Consider the following 15,526-nt stretch of genomic DNA (forward strand, 5'->3'; position numbering starts at 1 on the left):
GAAAATAACAGTAAATACACGTTATAGGCATAGCTCCTCTTACCATTTTTATTCATTTAAGAGTTTCCTCTAAAAATACTGCCATACCAAACTGCCCCAACAAACATTATTCTCTAAATAGTACACAATTTTGATTGGATATATAGAAATAATTTGCAAGGACCCACTTTGTGCAATAGAGAAAAAAAAAAAAAGAACAGTCTTTGAATCCCAGGCAAGGGCACAGCTGTTTCCACCTGTGTGTGGTTTAAGAGTAAAAGAGAAAATGTACCTAAATGCAGTGGGAGAGAAAGGAGAAACTTTTATCATCCTAAGTATTTTGCTTAAAAACTGAAGGCTACCCTAACATAAATAAGAATTTGAAGTATAAGTGACATTTCTTAAGTATCTATACACTTGTATGTCCTTCACCCCACCCTTACCGCTCCCCCCACAAAGGCTTTTCTGAATCCTTAGGAATGTCTGATAAACTCTCAATTACTGAAGCAAACCATGGAAAGGAGGTCTATGAAATTATTAACATTGGAGTTAATTTATACTGACATTGGAATTAATTTATTCTGACTTACACATAATAAAATTAATCATTCCAATTTTAATTAATGCCCTTCTTTTAGACTCCTCTACTAAATAGAAGCTACACGGTGGAGGGGTGGAGCTAGCGTCAAATTAATTAGTAACTTTGAAGGTTCATTTAAGTTCTTGCTTTCATGTTAAAAAACGATGATATTAAATTTCAATTTGGAGAGCCCTTTTCTCTCCATTTAATATGGTTTTACTTCTTTAAAACATTCTATTTCCTTGTTGGTCAAGAAAACAAAACTATCTTGGAGGTAAAATAAATCCCTCAATTACCAGGAATGGAATTTGAAAGGCTGCCTCTAATCATCCAATAAAGTTTTTTTTTTTTTTTAAGGGAGAACATGACTCAGTAGGATAAGGACTTCATTCAAGCATTAATTGCTTTCAAAATCATCCAGCTTGATACTGTATTAACTGTTTAAAATGCCAAACCACATCATTGCTCAGTTGATCTTGGAAAGCTTCAAAAACCACAAAGCAGAACCCAAAGATAAAAGGTCAGTGAATTGGTTACTTCCAGAATGAGATCAACTTTTGAAAGAAAACAGGCTATAAAGAATGTGTGTGCCACAACCACTGGACTTGATCAAAGTAGCTCTGGATATTAATTTGGGAGAGCGGGGCAAATCACAACTAAGTAAGTAAGACATGAGCTTATCTGTAATGACATGAACTTTGGCTCCACTTCTTGCATTTACAAATAGGTCTCCAGCCTCCCCAGGAGATACAGGCTGGGACAGGAAGAGAGAGGCACTGCCCAAAGTCTCAGATAGCATTACCAAGTGGGTCATGACATTGTTGTGCTAGTCTGACCAGCATCATAATCCTGGCTGTCCTACTGAATACCTCAGCCTTGGCCAACTTCTTCCTTAAACCTGTTTCTTCGCTGTAAAACAGCAATCACATCAGTACTGACCTCAGGAATATGGTAATTATTAGTGGAGATAAGGCAGGCAAAGGGTTTGGCCCATGGAAAATGCACTATAAATATTAGTTTCTATTATTTCTTTATTATTACTAATTATTGTTATTGGTATTATTGAAAGTATTTCATCTGGCTTGAAAGGAACTCATCCAACAGCCCACACTACCGGCACCAAGAACTCTTGGGTTCTGCTTTTTACTTTTGTTGTTGAATAACCAGCAGGACAGAAAAACTATTCAAAAATGTTTCCTTAATGTAGATCAGTGGTTCCCAAATTTCAGCAAGACTCAGTATCGCTGGGAGAGCTTGTGAAAACATGGATTGCTGGGCCCTGCTTCTGGGGTGTCAGATTCAGGACATCCATGGGAGGACCCAATACTTTGCATTTCTACCAAGTTTCCAAGTGATTGGTGCTGAAGGTCTGGGGATCACCAGTTAGAGAATTTCTGCTCTAGAAGTTTCTTCTATAGTTAGGCATCTTTGACTTAGAGGGAAAAGAGACTGAGACCGACAAATTTCTGGAGGAAACAAGACAGAGAAAGGGAGACGAATCTGCATCATCTCCTTAACTGCCACAAGCAAGAAGACAAGCACAATCAGTCATCTGTCAACCAGTGCTAACGCAGTGGGAGAGCCTTAGTGTGGTCCATGGGGAGGGTTCAAAGTCAGCCATGGAAAGGAAATATGTTAGACTCCTAGAACCAGACTGAGAAATAAGAGAGGAGGACAAGCAACAAATTCAAAACAAACCTTGTGAATCATGATCACTTAAGCTCCCTTTGCAAATATATTCAAAGAGAAGGTCATGTTGCTCAGTAGCAATGAAACCTAAGCCACTTGATCCTTCAATGAATTATTTTAAGAAGTTGAAACTTCATTTGAGCTAGATGGCTCACATCATTTATAATGTAGTTCTGACTACCTTTATACAAATTGCATTTACTGTAGCATTAATTTACAAAATTTCATGATTAAACTGCACATAAGAGCACAGGTAAGTACTCATAAGACAGAGATACAAAGGGTAGTAATTTCACTGCAATCCAACTCAACCTATATTCCTGGTACTATTATGCTCCTAAAATATGCACTGAGAACTCTAGGTGGGAGCCCTATTTTCATCTAGACTTAAAAGGGTCTAAAGAGGCAACATTGGACAATTTAGCCCTGCTGGACAGTATTTCACCTGGCAACCACCCAAAGCCATTCAACCTAAAAATGTGTTATTAGAAGGAAGAAAATTCAAGGTAGGTAAGACTTCACATTTTCATTGTTACAGATATAGATACACTGCCAATAATTTCCCCAAATCACTATATCCCAAAGATATCCTGAACATAAAAATGAACAATAAGTAATGTCATTTTCCATTCCTGAAGTTTCATATTTCCAGAAGCATCTTACAAATAAAGCTAATCCCCTAAGACATCCTGTGAAGAAATGATTTATGGTATTAAAGAAGAAAGCTTGGAAATTGATGAATGTGGTATCTTTCTCAGAGAACTTCTCGATTTACTAAAGTAAAATCAATTAAAATCTGTAAAGTACAGATCTGTTTCACTTGGTTCAGCTCAGAGGTAAGCAAATTACTCGTAAGCAGAAAATCCTGTTTTCATATTCATGGTATATCTCCCCCAGATATAAAGTTTTGGGTTGACAGAGTATTCTTTTCTTTTCACTACTTGCCATAGTGTCTTTCTCTCCATTATTTCTGATGAAAAGTCAGTGATCATTCAGAGCACAGTTCCCTTTATGTAACGAATTGCTTTTCTCTAGTCATTTTCACGATAATTCTCATGATTTTAATTATCAGTACTTTGACTATGATTTGCCTAAGTGTACTTTACTCTGGGTTTCTCCTACCTAGGATTTGCTAAGTTTCTTGGAACTGTAAATTGATATTTTTCAAGGGGACCTGGGTGGTTCAGTCAATTAAGCATTTGACTCTTGATTTCAACTCAGGTCATGAGCTCAGGGTCATGGGATCCAGCCCAGTGTTGGGCTCTGCACTGGACATGGAGCCTGCTTAAGAGTCTGTCTCTCCCTTTCCCTCTGACCCTCTGTCCCCCCACCCCCACCCCCACTCTCCCTCTCCAAAAAAAAAAAAATTTTTTTTTAATATTTTTCACTAAATTTGGGAAATTTTTAAACATGATTTGTTGAATTTTTTTCTGCCCCAGTCTCTTTCTTCTCTTCTTGGGACTGCAATTACACGCGTATCCTGTACTGCTTGATGTGTATCACAAGTTGCTGAGGTTCTGTTAAGCTTTTTCAGTCTTTTCCTTTTTTCTTCCATGTTCTTCAAATGGATTGATACCTACTGATCTGTTTTCAAGTTCACTGACCTTTTCCTCTTCCTTCTTCAATCCATGATTAAGTCCATAGAGCAAAATTTTCTATTGTAGATATTTTATTGTTCCATTCTAGAGATTCCACTTGGTTCTTTTGTATGGTCTCCATTTCCTTATGGAGATTCTCTACTGTTCACTCCTTATAACAAAAATTTTCATTCTTTAAACATATTTATAGTAGCTTCTTTAAAGTCTTTTCCTACTATTCCAACATCTATGTCTTCTTGGGGTCTATTTTTATTGACTCCTTCTTCTCTTGGCTATGTATTACATTTTCCTGCCAGATTTTTTCTTTTACACTGAACATGTTAGATGATACAGTTTAGGAATCTGGATTCTTCTGTCATTCTATGGTTAACAGGAATGTTGATTTCTTGCTTTAAAAAGCTGGTGAGCTATGGACTAATCACCTTGAACATGTGGAAGTTTGGTTTTTATTCTTTGGTAGGAGGGAGTCTAGTTCAGATTTGCCCTCAGTTGAAGGAAAAAAATTATTTTACCCAGAAATAAAGACTATGAAATGCTATTTACCTAACCACAGAAAATCTGAGTTTTGCACAAATAAAATAAAAGGAAAATCATTGCCGACGTGAGCATAGGTTTTCAAGATGTTCTTCCAATATAATTCCAAAAAATACTCAAACTATATTTATTCTGAGGCATCGGTGAGCTTTTAAGTAATACAAAATTTGCAGATGGGCAGAAAAGTTTTAATAACTGGCCTAAATGTCCAAATAAGAACCAAAATACCTTATGATGTATCTGCTGCAGTTAAAATGGAATCTTTTTTCAATAATTTTTCCATAAGAGTTATCATTTTTCAAGAATCAAATACAAGAATATGCTTCTATATAATGCAGACCTGATTTGATTCCATCTTTATCACTTTTGGCAAACTTGTCCTCTATAAGCATCTGTTTCCTTCCCCGTAAAATATCTGCAACAACAAGTACCTCTCAAGCACAAGAGCAGATACGGAGTTATTGTTCAGTAAATAGTTATTTTTAAAGGCAGAGATCTTTGCCTTTAGATCAGGAGGTAGAAAAAAAACTTAATCCAACAACTAAAATATAGTTTTCCTGTTCTGCCTAATTAGAGGCCAGCTAAAATCAAAACTCACACCACTTGCTGTGACTCACGTACTCCACATAACAACTAGAACTGCATGCCCACAAGCTAAAATAGTTACAGGTCTGAAAGGACAATTCGTGATTCTGCCCCCACCATATCCCACTGCCACCTGAAATATGCCCCTTCAGTTACAGATCCCAGCAGCCTCCATATGTAGCATGATGTTCCATTCAGCTGCCTGGACCGGAAACCTCAATATCATCCTTCGCATTCTCTCTCCTCCCTACCTTACTGTCAATCCATTCTGCTGCATACCTGTCACTCATACCTCTGCTACCCCCTGACCCCCAGCAGTCACTATTTTGCATGATACCTTCATCCCCTTTTTCCTGCACCATTTCTAACAGCCTCCTCATTTCCCTGCTTTTAATTCATCTTCCATGTCACCACCAGAATAATATTCCTAAAACCAATACATTTTCACCTTTGCCTCCCATAAACTGCCAGGGGGTTCCCACTGCCTAAAAGATGGAGTCCATGCTCAGAAAGTGCCCATATGAGACCCTTCCTTCCCAATCATGCCTCGCTACAGATTGGCTTCTACATTCCTTCACCCCAGTCCCCCCCTTACTTTCCAGCCTCACGTGGTGTGCTCAGTCTTGTCTGGACAAGCCCAAGTTCCCAGCTCTGCCCATGCTCTTACTTAACCTCTCTACCTAACCAATGCCTATTTATCCTCAAATAGCTTACATCTCCTCCTCCGTGAAGGGTTTCCATCTAGGACAGGGTTCACAATTGCCCCTCTCTGTTGGATTACAGTACCATAATTACATGTTCATATGTCTATTGTGATCTCAAGACTGTGAGCTCCCAGAAGACAAAGACAATGCCCAGCATAGTATCTGGCTCACAGGAGGTATTCAATAAACATTTACTGAATTTATAAATGAATATCATCTTTACATTTCTGTGGCTAACATTCTACAGATATGCAGTATTTGCATATTAAAGCCCAGAAACAAAAAACAAGAATGGAGCAAAATATTGGCCTCAGTGCAAATCTCAGCCCCAAGGACAACAATCAAACAAGGAGACTCAGTATGAATCATAATTACAGTCACCTTTATCTGCATTCCTCTAATACCAAGAGAACTGAAAATCTTTTCGTTTTACAAGATGAAGGTCACATCTGTACTGGTCATAGCCCAATTTAGCAACTCTCAACTCTTCCTAGATCTTACATTTTAGTTATAATGCTTTCTTTTCAGATCATATAAAATTTTTAAGAACTTCATTTGGTTTTGTCGAGCAAAGATTAATACTGGATACTTTAATCACAAAACTCACATTTGGCATTGGGTCTTGGCAGAAAGCCCCACGTGTATTTTCTCTGAGACTAAATTACTCATTTCTAATATAAACATAAGAATAAAGCAAAAACTAGCATTGTGTAAACAAAATATGTTACCTTCTAGTTTTCAACAGAAAATTAGTGCAACCTTATTTAACCACCAGATTAGTGAGACGTGGGATCCCAGTTTAAGGCAGCGAAATCAGGGATTCTTGTCAAACATTCACCACAATCCAAATTTCCAAACTTTTTTCCCCAAACTTTTAAGCATCATTTTTTTTTCAAATACAGAACCCAGGATCCCTGATTCTTATTGTCATCCAAACAATTGCAACCAGCTGTGAAAACTAGCACCGGAATCAAGTCTATCTGCAGGGCATCCCCTCAAAGCTACCAAATATGACTGTTTTCACCAACAAATATTTGTGACCCTCTTTCCTGAAATCCTGACTCACAGACCACTTCTTAAAAAAAAAAAAAAAAAAAAAAAAGATTCAACCCTACAAAATCCTTTAATTTTTCCTCATTTTAACTCATCAAAATTATGTAACTTCTCCTAAAATGACCAATTATCTTCTCTCCCATTGATCTGTATTTAGTTGCCCAAATAATGCTTTATTACAAATACAAAATATTTTTTTCAATCCCTGTAATCTTAACACTTTTTCTATTCAGCAAAAGCAATTCTCTACTCTTTTCAAAGTGAAACTACATCATCTTCCTTCTCAACTTCCTCTTAAGAACCTCATTTCCCAGATTTTGTTCTCTAAATTCCCATCAGAGGCTTCCTACAAAATCCTCCCCAATCTGTGTTTTGTTTCTGGCAATGTTAGGTATGAATCTGCCATGGCACTAGACACTTTGGTGCTTACGGAGGCAGGGAAACCATCCTGGAGAACCTCAAAACTCCATTACCAGAAGCTTCAGATACTATAAACAGAATGTTACTTGTTTTTCAATTGTCTAAGATCAAAATCCCACATATAGATCTGTCGTGTAACAAATTCCATCTCTGCCAGTAGACATGTTTTTCTTTACACTTAAAAGAGCTGTCCAAACTAATTATGGCATTTGCATCTCTTCCTTGACAACACTCTCAAAAACCCACCTGCAGTCTGAAACTCTTCTGCATGACTAAGTCTCTAGCACTGCTTTTCCTCTGAATTCAGCTTGGAACACACGACTTCATAAAGCTTCTCCTTTGGATACATGCCCCTCTATCCCAAGCAGGGCCAAGATGAAAATGATGCTTCTTGCAACACCCCAAGCTTCCTAGTAAACGCCACAGGTGTCCACAGACGCTCATGGACAAGGGAGAAAGGCAATTTTGCTTTGCCTAATTACTCTCAAAACTTTTCACTAACAGTAGTAATCCTTAAAGTATGGAAATGTTACTCATTCTAACCAGAGTCTATTTTTGCAGATCATACAAATATTCTGACAAATTCTTAACGATTACTTAGATCATGAAACTGCAGGGCTCCCTACCAGGAAAATCAGCATTGCAGCTCATAGGGGGAAGGCAATACCACTTTTAATTAGCTCACTGCTAAATAATACTTGAGTCTATTTCCCAGTTTACAAAACACCTTTTCATCTATGTAGAACTCTAGTACCAGACTCATTCTGCTGAATGAGAAAACTGAGGCTCAGAAGTTAATGTGACTTGCCCAAGGTCGCAGTGAGACTGCGTAATGGGGGCTGAAACCTACATGAAACTCACATGAAAACATACTGATTCCCAGTCTCACCCCATCCCCATCACACCAGGCTCACTGGGGCCCAGGGAATATTTCATGCAACCATCTACATTTTGGTTCCAGTTTGTCTGGTTGCTGGGTTTCCTTTGTTGTTTGGTTTGGCAGACCCAACTGACAGGGACTTCATCAGGTGACTCCAGACAAATAAGTTATTTGTTCTCTGTTCTGTAGGAATGCGATCAAATTTGCATATGATAGCCATCACTGATTCCTGCCCGAGGCTATTTGGAGTTTAAAGAGCTGTGGACCTCACCCATAGCAATTCCAAATATAATCTTCAAGCATCTCTCAGACTGACATTAGCCAGAGCACCAGTAGTCAGTAGAGCCCACTGGAAGGAATGACCCTTGTACTGCAGAGCCTCCAGGTCATGAAATAGGAGGAGCATGGGCACTACGTAAACCAATACAATCTTCATTCACATAACACCTAAAAAAGAAGTCCTTTAAAGGAAATAACTGAACATCATACAAATTCCATTTTCAAGTTCCTGAGTTCCACAGCCCAGAAACAGACACACACATAATTGGGGAGTTAAAGCTCTGCTGCTTACATACCAGTCTAACAATAAACAAGCTGTAAGTCAGCGCCTCTATTTATGTTGTGCTGTGGGCACCCACACCCATTTATTATCTGTGGGGCTGGATGCACCACAAACCTTCGTGGCAATAAATAGTTCCAAAGGAAGACCCGGCCGCCGGACAAGTAAAAACATGAGTGGATTCCAAGAAGTACAAAGCTGTGCTAAACAAAACTCACCAGGCAGGAGGAGCACTTTTAAAACCTGCTCCGAACCCTTCCACTGAAGCAAAATGTTTTTGGCAACTGGAAACAGTTAAAATTTCCTATTTTCTGATTATCGCAAGTGCTTACCTTTGCACATCCGGTCCCCAGCTGGGTCTGTCAGAACAAGAAATCTCCTAAAGGAAAGCCAGTTCTCACAATCTTCTCAGGCCAATTTAGCAATTTGCAAAACGGAGAAGGTTTGTTATGACAGGGGAGAAAGGAGGGTGCCCTCAGCATGTGACGTCCCCCAAGCCCCAGATTCTAACCCACCAACTCAAGGACAGAAAGAAAATCCCAATCAAAATAAGAAAACTCCTATCCTGGGAAAACAGAAAGAAAAAGAAAAAGAGAAGGCCAGAGAATTGCCACGGTCGATGTGTATATGTGACAAACTGAATACAAAGCTGCACAGAGGAACAAAAATTCAAGAGTGATGATTTTTAGAGAGTACGGTGTATCGTGTAGGTTGGGCTTCAGCTGCAAATGAAAGAAATGGCAAAATAGCAGTAGTTTAAAGAAGACAGATGTTTATTACTCTCTCATATAAATGAATTCTGGGGTAAGCAGCTGACGGCTAGTGTGGCAGCTCCCAGGCATCAAGGTCCCAACTGCCTATCCTCTGTACCCCATCCAGAGCACAGAGCTCCCCCAAGATGGTCTACGAGGGCCCCTCAACCTTCAAGCATTGCATTCACATTCCCACCAGAAAAGAGCAAGAAAGGGCCTGAGAAGCAGGTACCCTCCCTGTAAGACTGCTGCTGACATCCCACTGGCTACCATTAACCTGTTATATGGCCGTAACTAGCTGCAAGGGAACCTCAAAAATCATCAAATAGGTACTCACAACTGGCATTTGCAATTGCGCCAAGATCCATATTCTACAGCTCAAGAGATCATAAGGCCCTGCAATCCATGTGTCCATCAAACAAATATTTGTGAACTGCCTACTCTTGCCAGGCCCTGGGCTTTGCACTAGGGGCATGGTGAGGGACGAAACAGAACAGCCCCTGTCCTCATGCTTCAGACAGTTCAGTTACCACCAGCCCCAAACCATTAGAAATGGCATTTGCAAACATGTCTATGTAATGTGTTTTTTGTTTAGCATTTTATTCTGAAATAATTTTAGATTTCCCAAAACATTGCAAGAATAGCTATACCCTTTACCAGATCTACCAACCAGCAACACTTAACAACCACATTTCCTTTACAGTATATTCTCGCTCTCATTCATTCGCTTTCTCCCACTTTCCCATCTCCTTTCCCCTTCCTCCCCACTCCTGTCTCTCTTTCTCCCCTCCTCCTCCCCTCTCTTTCCGGCTCACTCCCCTTCTTCCTCCCTCCTTCCCTCACATGCATTTGAGAAGATACAGACTACAGATGTCACCCCCCACTTCACACTTAAAACGTTCTGTTATATATTTCTCAAGAACAAGAACACTCTCTTGCATAACTGTCATAAAAGTATGTCACCAACCATGTCAATGAAGTCCTTTATAGCAATTATTTTCCTGGCCCAGAATCCAATTCAAGATCATGTACTGCACTTAGTTGTCCTGTCTGGAACAGTGTCTTGGCCTTTCTTTGTCTTTCTTGGCATTTATATTTTCTAAGAGCACGTCCCAGTTATTTTGTAGAGTACATGCTCCCGAAACAGGAATACTATGCAAGTGGTACCTCCCAGTGCACCGTATCAGGAGACACCCAGTAACGGTTTGCCCAATTCGGGTGATGCTAACTTTGAGTCTTTGTTTAAGGTGATGCCCACGTGATTTCTTCACTGAAAAGTTACAATTTTCTCTCTTTTCCATTGATAATTTGTGGAGACATACTATGTATGAGATTATGTGAAAACCCTGTTCCAAATCAAACAACCATCCACCTATTTTAGTATTCACTAATGATGCTTGCCAGGACCAATCATTACGATGGTTGCAAAATGGTGGTCTTCTAGCTCCATCATTCTCACCTTCTTTATTAGTTGACATCATATAATAAGGAAGAGCTTTCCTGCCTCACCTATTTATTTGTTTCCATCAGTTTCTATCAGTATAGCCTCAGAGATAATTATTTTATTCAATGGGCTACAATACACAACAGCTATTATTTATTGTGAGGGTCAGTGTGTGCCATATTTGGTCAATGGAAACCAAGCTGGCTTCCAGGTTTCCTGAAGATGCTCAACTGGAGAGTATTTCATCTTATATAAGGAAAATCAACCAAAACATTTCTCCCATCTAAAACTCAACCATTACCAAGAAACAGATGTAACCCTAAGCAAAACAAATTCTGCATTTTATATTTTAATTATTATTTTTATGAATAGCTTGAGTGTTGACATCTCTCACATTACTGAAACTAAATATAACAGGTAATATCCCTACAGTAAACAGGCAATAACTTAGCTACAAGATAAATATATGATATTTTGACTTAAATGTCAAGGAGATACAGGATATATTCTAGAGAATTTAATATAGACTCATAGAGTTGCGTGCTTCCCTATTAAAAGTTGGCTCTAAAGATAAATATAAGCATCTCTCTCTGTGTGTGTGTCCCTCCCTCCTTTCTCCCCTTAATGCAAAAGTCAAACCCCACTCTTAGCACCTCACTGACTTATAATGACACGTATGCCATACTACCTCCCTTCTTTCCTTCCAAAGAACTTAAGGTAGAGCAAATAAATTATAAAATATCATTAGTTCACTGAAGCACTACAGAAATAAATATATTTACTGGGCTTGCATTATGCTCCAGCTTTACCTCCCAAGTATTATGCCAGGTGCAATGGATAAACAGGGAGGAAAAAAGACCCAGTTCCCAGCCCCTAGGGCTCAGAGGCTTCTAGGACATGGAAGTCTACAAGCAACTCTAATAAAAACAAAAACTAGAATGAGCTAAATAAACAGGATGAGTGCCACAAACTGTGGACACTTAGAAGAAGGGGAGGATTCACTGCACTTGGAGAGTCAGAAAGGCAGAAGAACGGCAGTTTCTTCTGCTGCAGGAGGAGTATGATCTCCTCGGCAGAGCATACAAGTGATGAAAGATATTTCAAACTAAGGAAACATTAGCGAAAGCATCAAACATAAAAACACACAAAATGTGGGAAATGGTCCAAGATGCATTAAAAGATGTAGAGACATGAAGATGGCACATGAGTTTGAACCCAAGCATCAAAGCAACTCCTTAGCATCTGAGAAGGACAGATCTTTTACAAACACTGGCTACAGAAGGGAGGAAAGGAAACCTGCCTAATCACCAACATCTTCACTCATTTGGCCTCGTTCCATACAATCTTCTCACATCCGATGTGTAAAAAAAAAAAAAAAAAAAAAAAAAAAAAAAAAAAAAGTGCAGAGATAGGAGACGAAAGAACAAGCAGTATCAACTAAATAACATTTTCCCCCAAGAAGAAATTAGCCAAATAACATCTGTCCAAACAAACATAAAAATTCTAAATTTCTGCATACTTAGAGGAAACTTTTATTTTAATCACAAAGAGAGTCTCCCATTTTCAGTGATCCTGGCAATTTTCAACACATGCCCTTGCTCAACATGCTTTTATCGAAAGATGGACCGGAAAACCATCTGAGACCATGTGGGACCAGCATCAACTAACGGTTCATAACCGAGGACTGTGTGTCAATTTTAACATGACAGCACCAGACCACGGGGGAACCCCATGGGGTTCAATGGCAAATAAACTCACGTAATCTCAGGGTGTCAGAGTGCCCATGTCTGCCATTATTTTCAAGTTGGTACCTGTGGCAAGATGATGTGATGTTGCCATCTTTCCCTTTGACCTTAATAACAGAACTCTGACTCAGTTTGAGGCAAAAACTTGCCCAATTAAAATATCTGCTCTCCCAGCCAATATACAGCCACACACAGTCCTCATTTCCTGAGACATTAGCATCCCCCAGGGTAGGACGTAAAGGGAAGCTTTCGTGTTCCCACTCAAAGGGGACATATTACAAAGGCTCTCTCCTCTTTTGCCCTCCACAATCTTAGGATGGAAGTTTCCTCCATGACAACAGCAATCTGTGTTATATTTAACCGACTAAACCCTTCTCAAGCACAAGAACCACTTCTTTAGACCCATCTCCTCAGTCAGTTTGGCTCCTCACCCAACAATAAAAGATCCCTAGCATTTGTTGAAATAAATAAACAAGAGGGATGATGCATTGTGGACTTAAGAGGTGACGCATCCTGACAAATCCAAAGCCAGTGTCTCTTCAATGCCAACATCCCTCTTAAGTCCACAGTGCTGCTGACCACATAGAGCACTTTGATATTCAGTACTTGAAAATATGCATAAAGTCCAAAAGTCACCATGAATCAGTAATGATTTTAAATAAATATGTCTTTCAATAAAGCACACGAGATTTGAAAAGTAGTTGATACATTTGCAAAGTATATGTTTTTGGTCTATAGAAAATGCACATGGAGTTCACAGATGTCTTTTTTTCAAGATTTTATTTATTCATTTATTTTATTTATTTTGTTTATTTTATTTGAGAAAGAAAGAGAGCACAAGCCTGGGAGAGAAACAGAAGGAGAGGGAGAGGGCGAGGGAGAGGGAGAGGGAGAAGCAGACTCCTCGTTGAGCAGGGAGCCTGACATGCAGCTCGATCCCACAACCCTGGGATCATGACCCAAGCCAAAGGCAGACACTTAACCAACTGAGCCACCCAGGTGCCCCAGGGTTCACAGATGTCTTTAAAAAAAACAACAACAACTCCATGACCCTCTCGAGTTCCAAGATCCACGGGTCAAAATGTATTAATCCCTAACAAGAGCATTTTATTTGAATCTACCGCATTGTCAGTAGACTACCCAAAACCCCAAGATGTGAGTTGTAATAGAGCCATGACTTTGCCTTCTGCTCTGGCCAACTTTAATCTAGTTTTAAATTTCTGAAGCAGGCTTCTGCTCCTATTTATAATGTGAAGTTTAAAAAAACATGTTAACACTTATGAAATTGTTATGCTACATAAAAATTCCCCTGAGTCTGGGATGCCCATAAGAAATGCAAGAGATGAAAAATAATTTGCTCTATCACGCATTTTCTTATTTACCAGCAGGCATTAATAGCTTTGAATCAAAGTTAAATTTCCTATTTAAAGGGGCCAATGATTGAAATAAGAAAGATAAATAGCATCGGTTTCTTAACATAATGAAAGCAGGCATCTGCTAAGTTCCAAGAAGGACTTTTTAAAGTGCATTTTACAAGCAATCAACAGTCTATCAATTCTTCCAGGCCTTGGATCGAAATGAATCCATTTTTCCTCTCCATCTACAACCCAATAAACGAGTTTTGATGGCCATCTAAGGCAGAGATCACATGCTCTTAACCATAAGCCAAAACAAAAAGTGAGAATTTTTTTTAAAGCCCCCCAAAAACCAATGGCTTTGAAGCAACAGTCAAACTTACCCAGTTGAGCTGTGATCCAGCCGACCAAGAGCCTTTAGCTGCTGAAAAGGAAGACAGGAGAAAGGAGAGGTGGCCATCGCCCCCTGGGAGAGCTATAAAAAAAAATATCTGAAAGCTACAGCAGTCAGCAAGACAGCTCAGAGAAATTCAGGAGTGGAGAGAGCTTCACTCCCATTCATTGTGAGGAGAGCAAGAGGAGAAAAGAAAAGGGAATCCACACAAAAGGGAGCAAACACAGATCCGGCCCCAAATCCCAAATCACCCAGCAAGTCTACCTTTTGAGTAGAGAGATCCCTGCAAATTGGGTTTTACTTCCAGAAGACTCCCTCCAAGTTTTTGCTGAATGCTTGCCCTGCCCCAAGGTACCCTGCCAGCACACGTCCCCTCCTGTTCAGAGCACACACATATCTCACGGGCCAGCCTCTGTCCAACCAGGGCATTAAATTACATTATGAAGAAAAACGTCAGTTCTCTGGGCCAAGGAGTAAAGAGATCAGCATTGAGCCTGTGCTATTTACCACCAGCACAACAGAGGGAAGGAAACACCAATTAGTGCGCTTTTTAGACACTGCGCTCTTCCTTCTCTGGACCACCTTACTCCCCGAAAACCACCAAGCTGTATCATTCAGTGTGTCAACATCCCAAAACACATACTGGCTGTCCTCTGAATGTGAATATTTAAGTATAACTTCAATTTTCCCAAGAGGATTCCCACAGGGGGAATGCTAATTTGAATTTTCTTTGGTTGTACAACGCTCTCCCAAATTTGCACTTTTGCAAAGCCATTCATTTTCTACAAAGCATCAAGCTCCTAGAGAAAAGACAAGGGGGTGGGGTGTGGGAGGGGGCAGAGGGGTGGCGGAGGGGGGGTAGGAAGGGTGCCCCAGCTAATGCCCTAGCTAACTGATGCCAGATGAACTTTCCTGGATTCAGAGAGCTTTGTTTTGAAGATTTCCGCCTTGTATTAAATCAAAGTGGCAAAGCAGGTCTTGAAGACTAGTGAACTACATTCTCCACCCCGAAGGTCAGGGCTGCCAAAGTCGGACGTATTTAACTTTCTGGGCTAAAAGAGCCCACACTGTCCTAGAGTGAACTTACGGAGCCATTCACATTTTTAACCAACAACTACAACAAATGTTTCTCGAGAACCGAGACTCAGCCTGAGACTCCATCTCTTTGGCTATTTTGGCCCAAATGACTGTTTGCATCCCTGACACTATTTCTGCCCCAGATGCAGAGACAAGAGGGCTTCATTTTATAGTGTGT

At 39.8% G+C, this 15,526-nt stretch overlaps 1 protein-coding gene across 5 annotated transcripts in view; it reads right to left on the reverse strand.

Annotated features, from left to right (window-relative positions):
* The window catches only part of PID1 (phosphotyrosine interaction domain containing 1), a 225,796-nt gene that overhangs the window by 193,224 nt on the left and 17,046 nt on the right, over positions 1 to 15,526 (reverse strand). The window contains exon 1 of one of the 5 annotated variants that reach the window (XM_025463329.3): positions 14,261 to 14,385. The exons of 3 other annotated variants lie outside the window; for them this stretch is intronic. The gene's annotated coding sequence lies outside the window, so the exon portion shown is untranslated. Of the gene's footprint in view, positions 1 to 8,913; positions 9,045 to 14,260; positions 14,386 to 15,526 lie in introns of those variants that run through there. One more of the 5 variants, XM_049101172.1, reaches the window with a different exon arrangement.

Source organism: Canis lupus, chromosome 25 (genome assembly GCF_003254725.2).
Source record: "Canis lupus dingo isolate Sandy chromosome 25, ASM325472v2, whole genome shotgun sequence".
Lineage (NCBI taxonomy): Eukaryota > Metazoa > Chordata > Mammalia > Carnivora > Canidae > Canis > Canis lupus.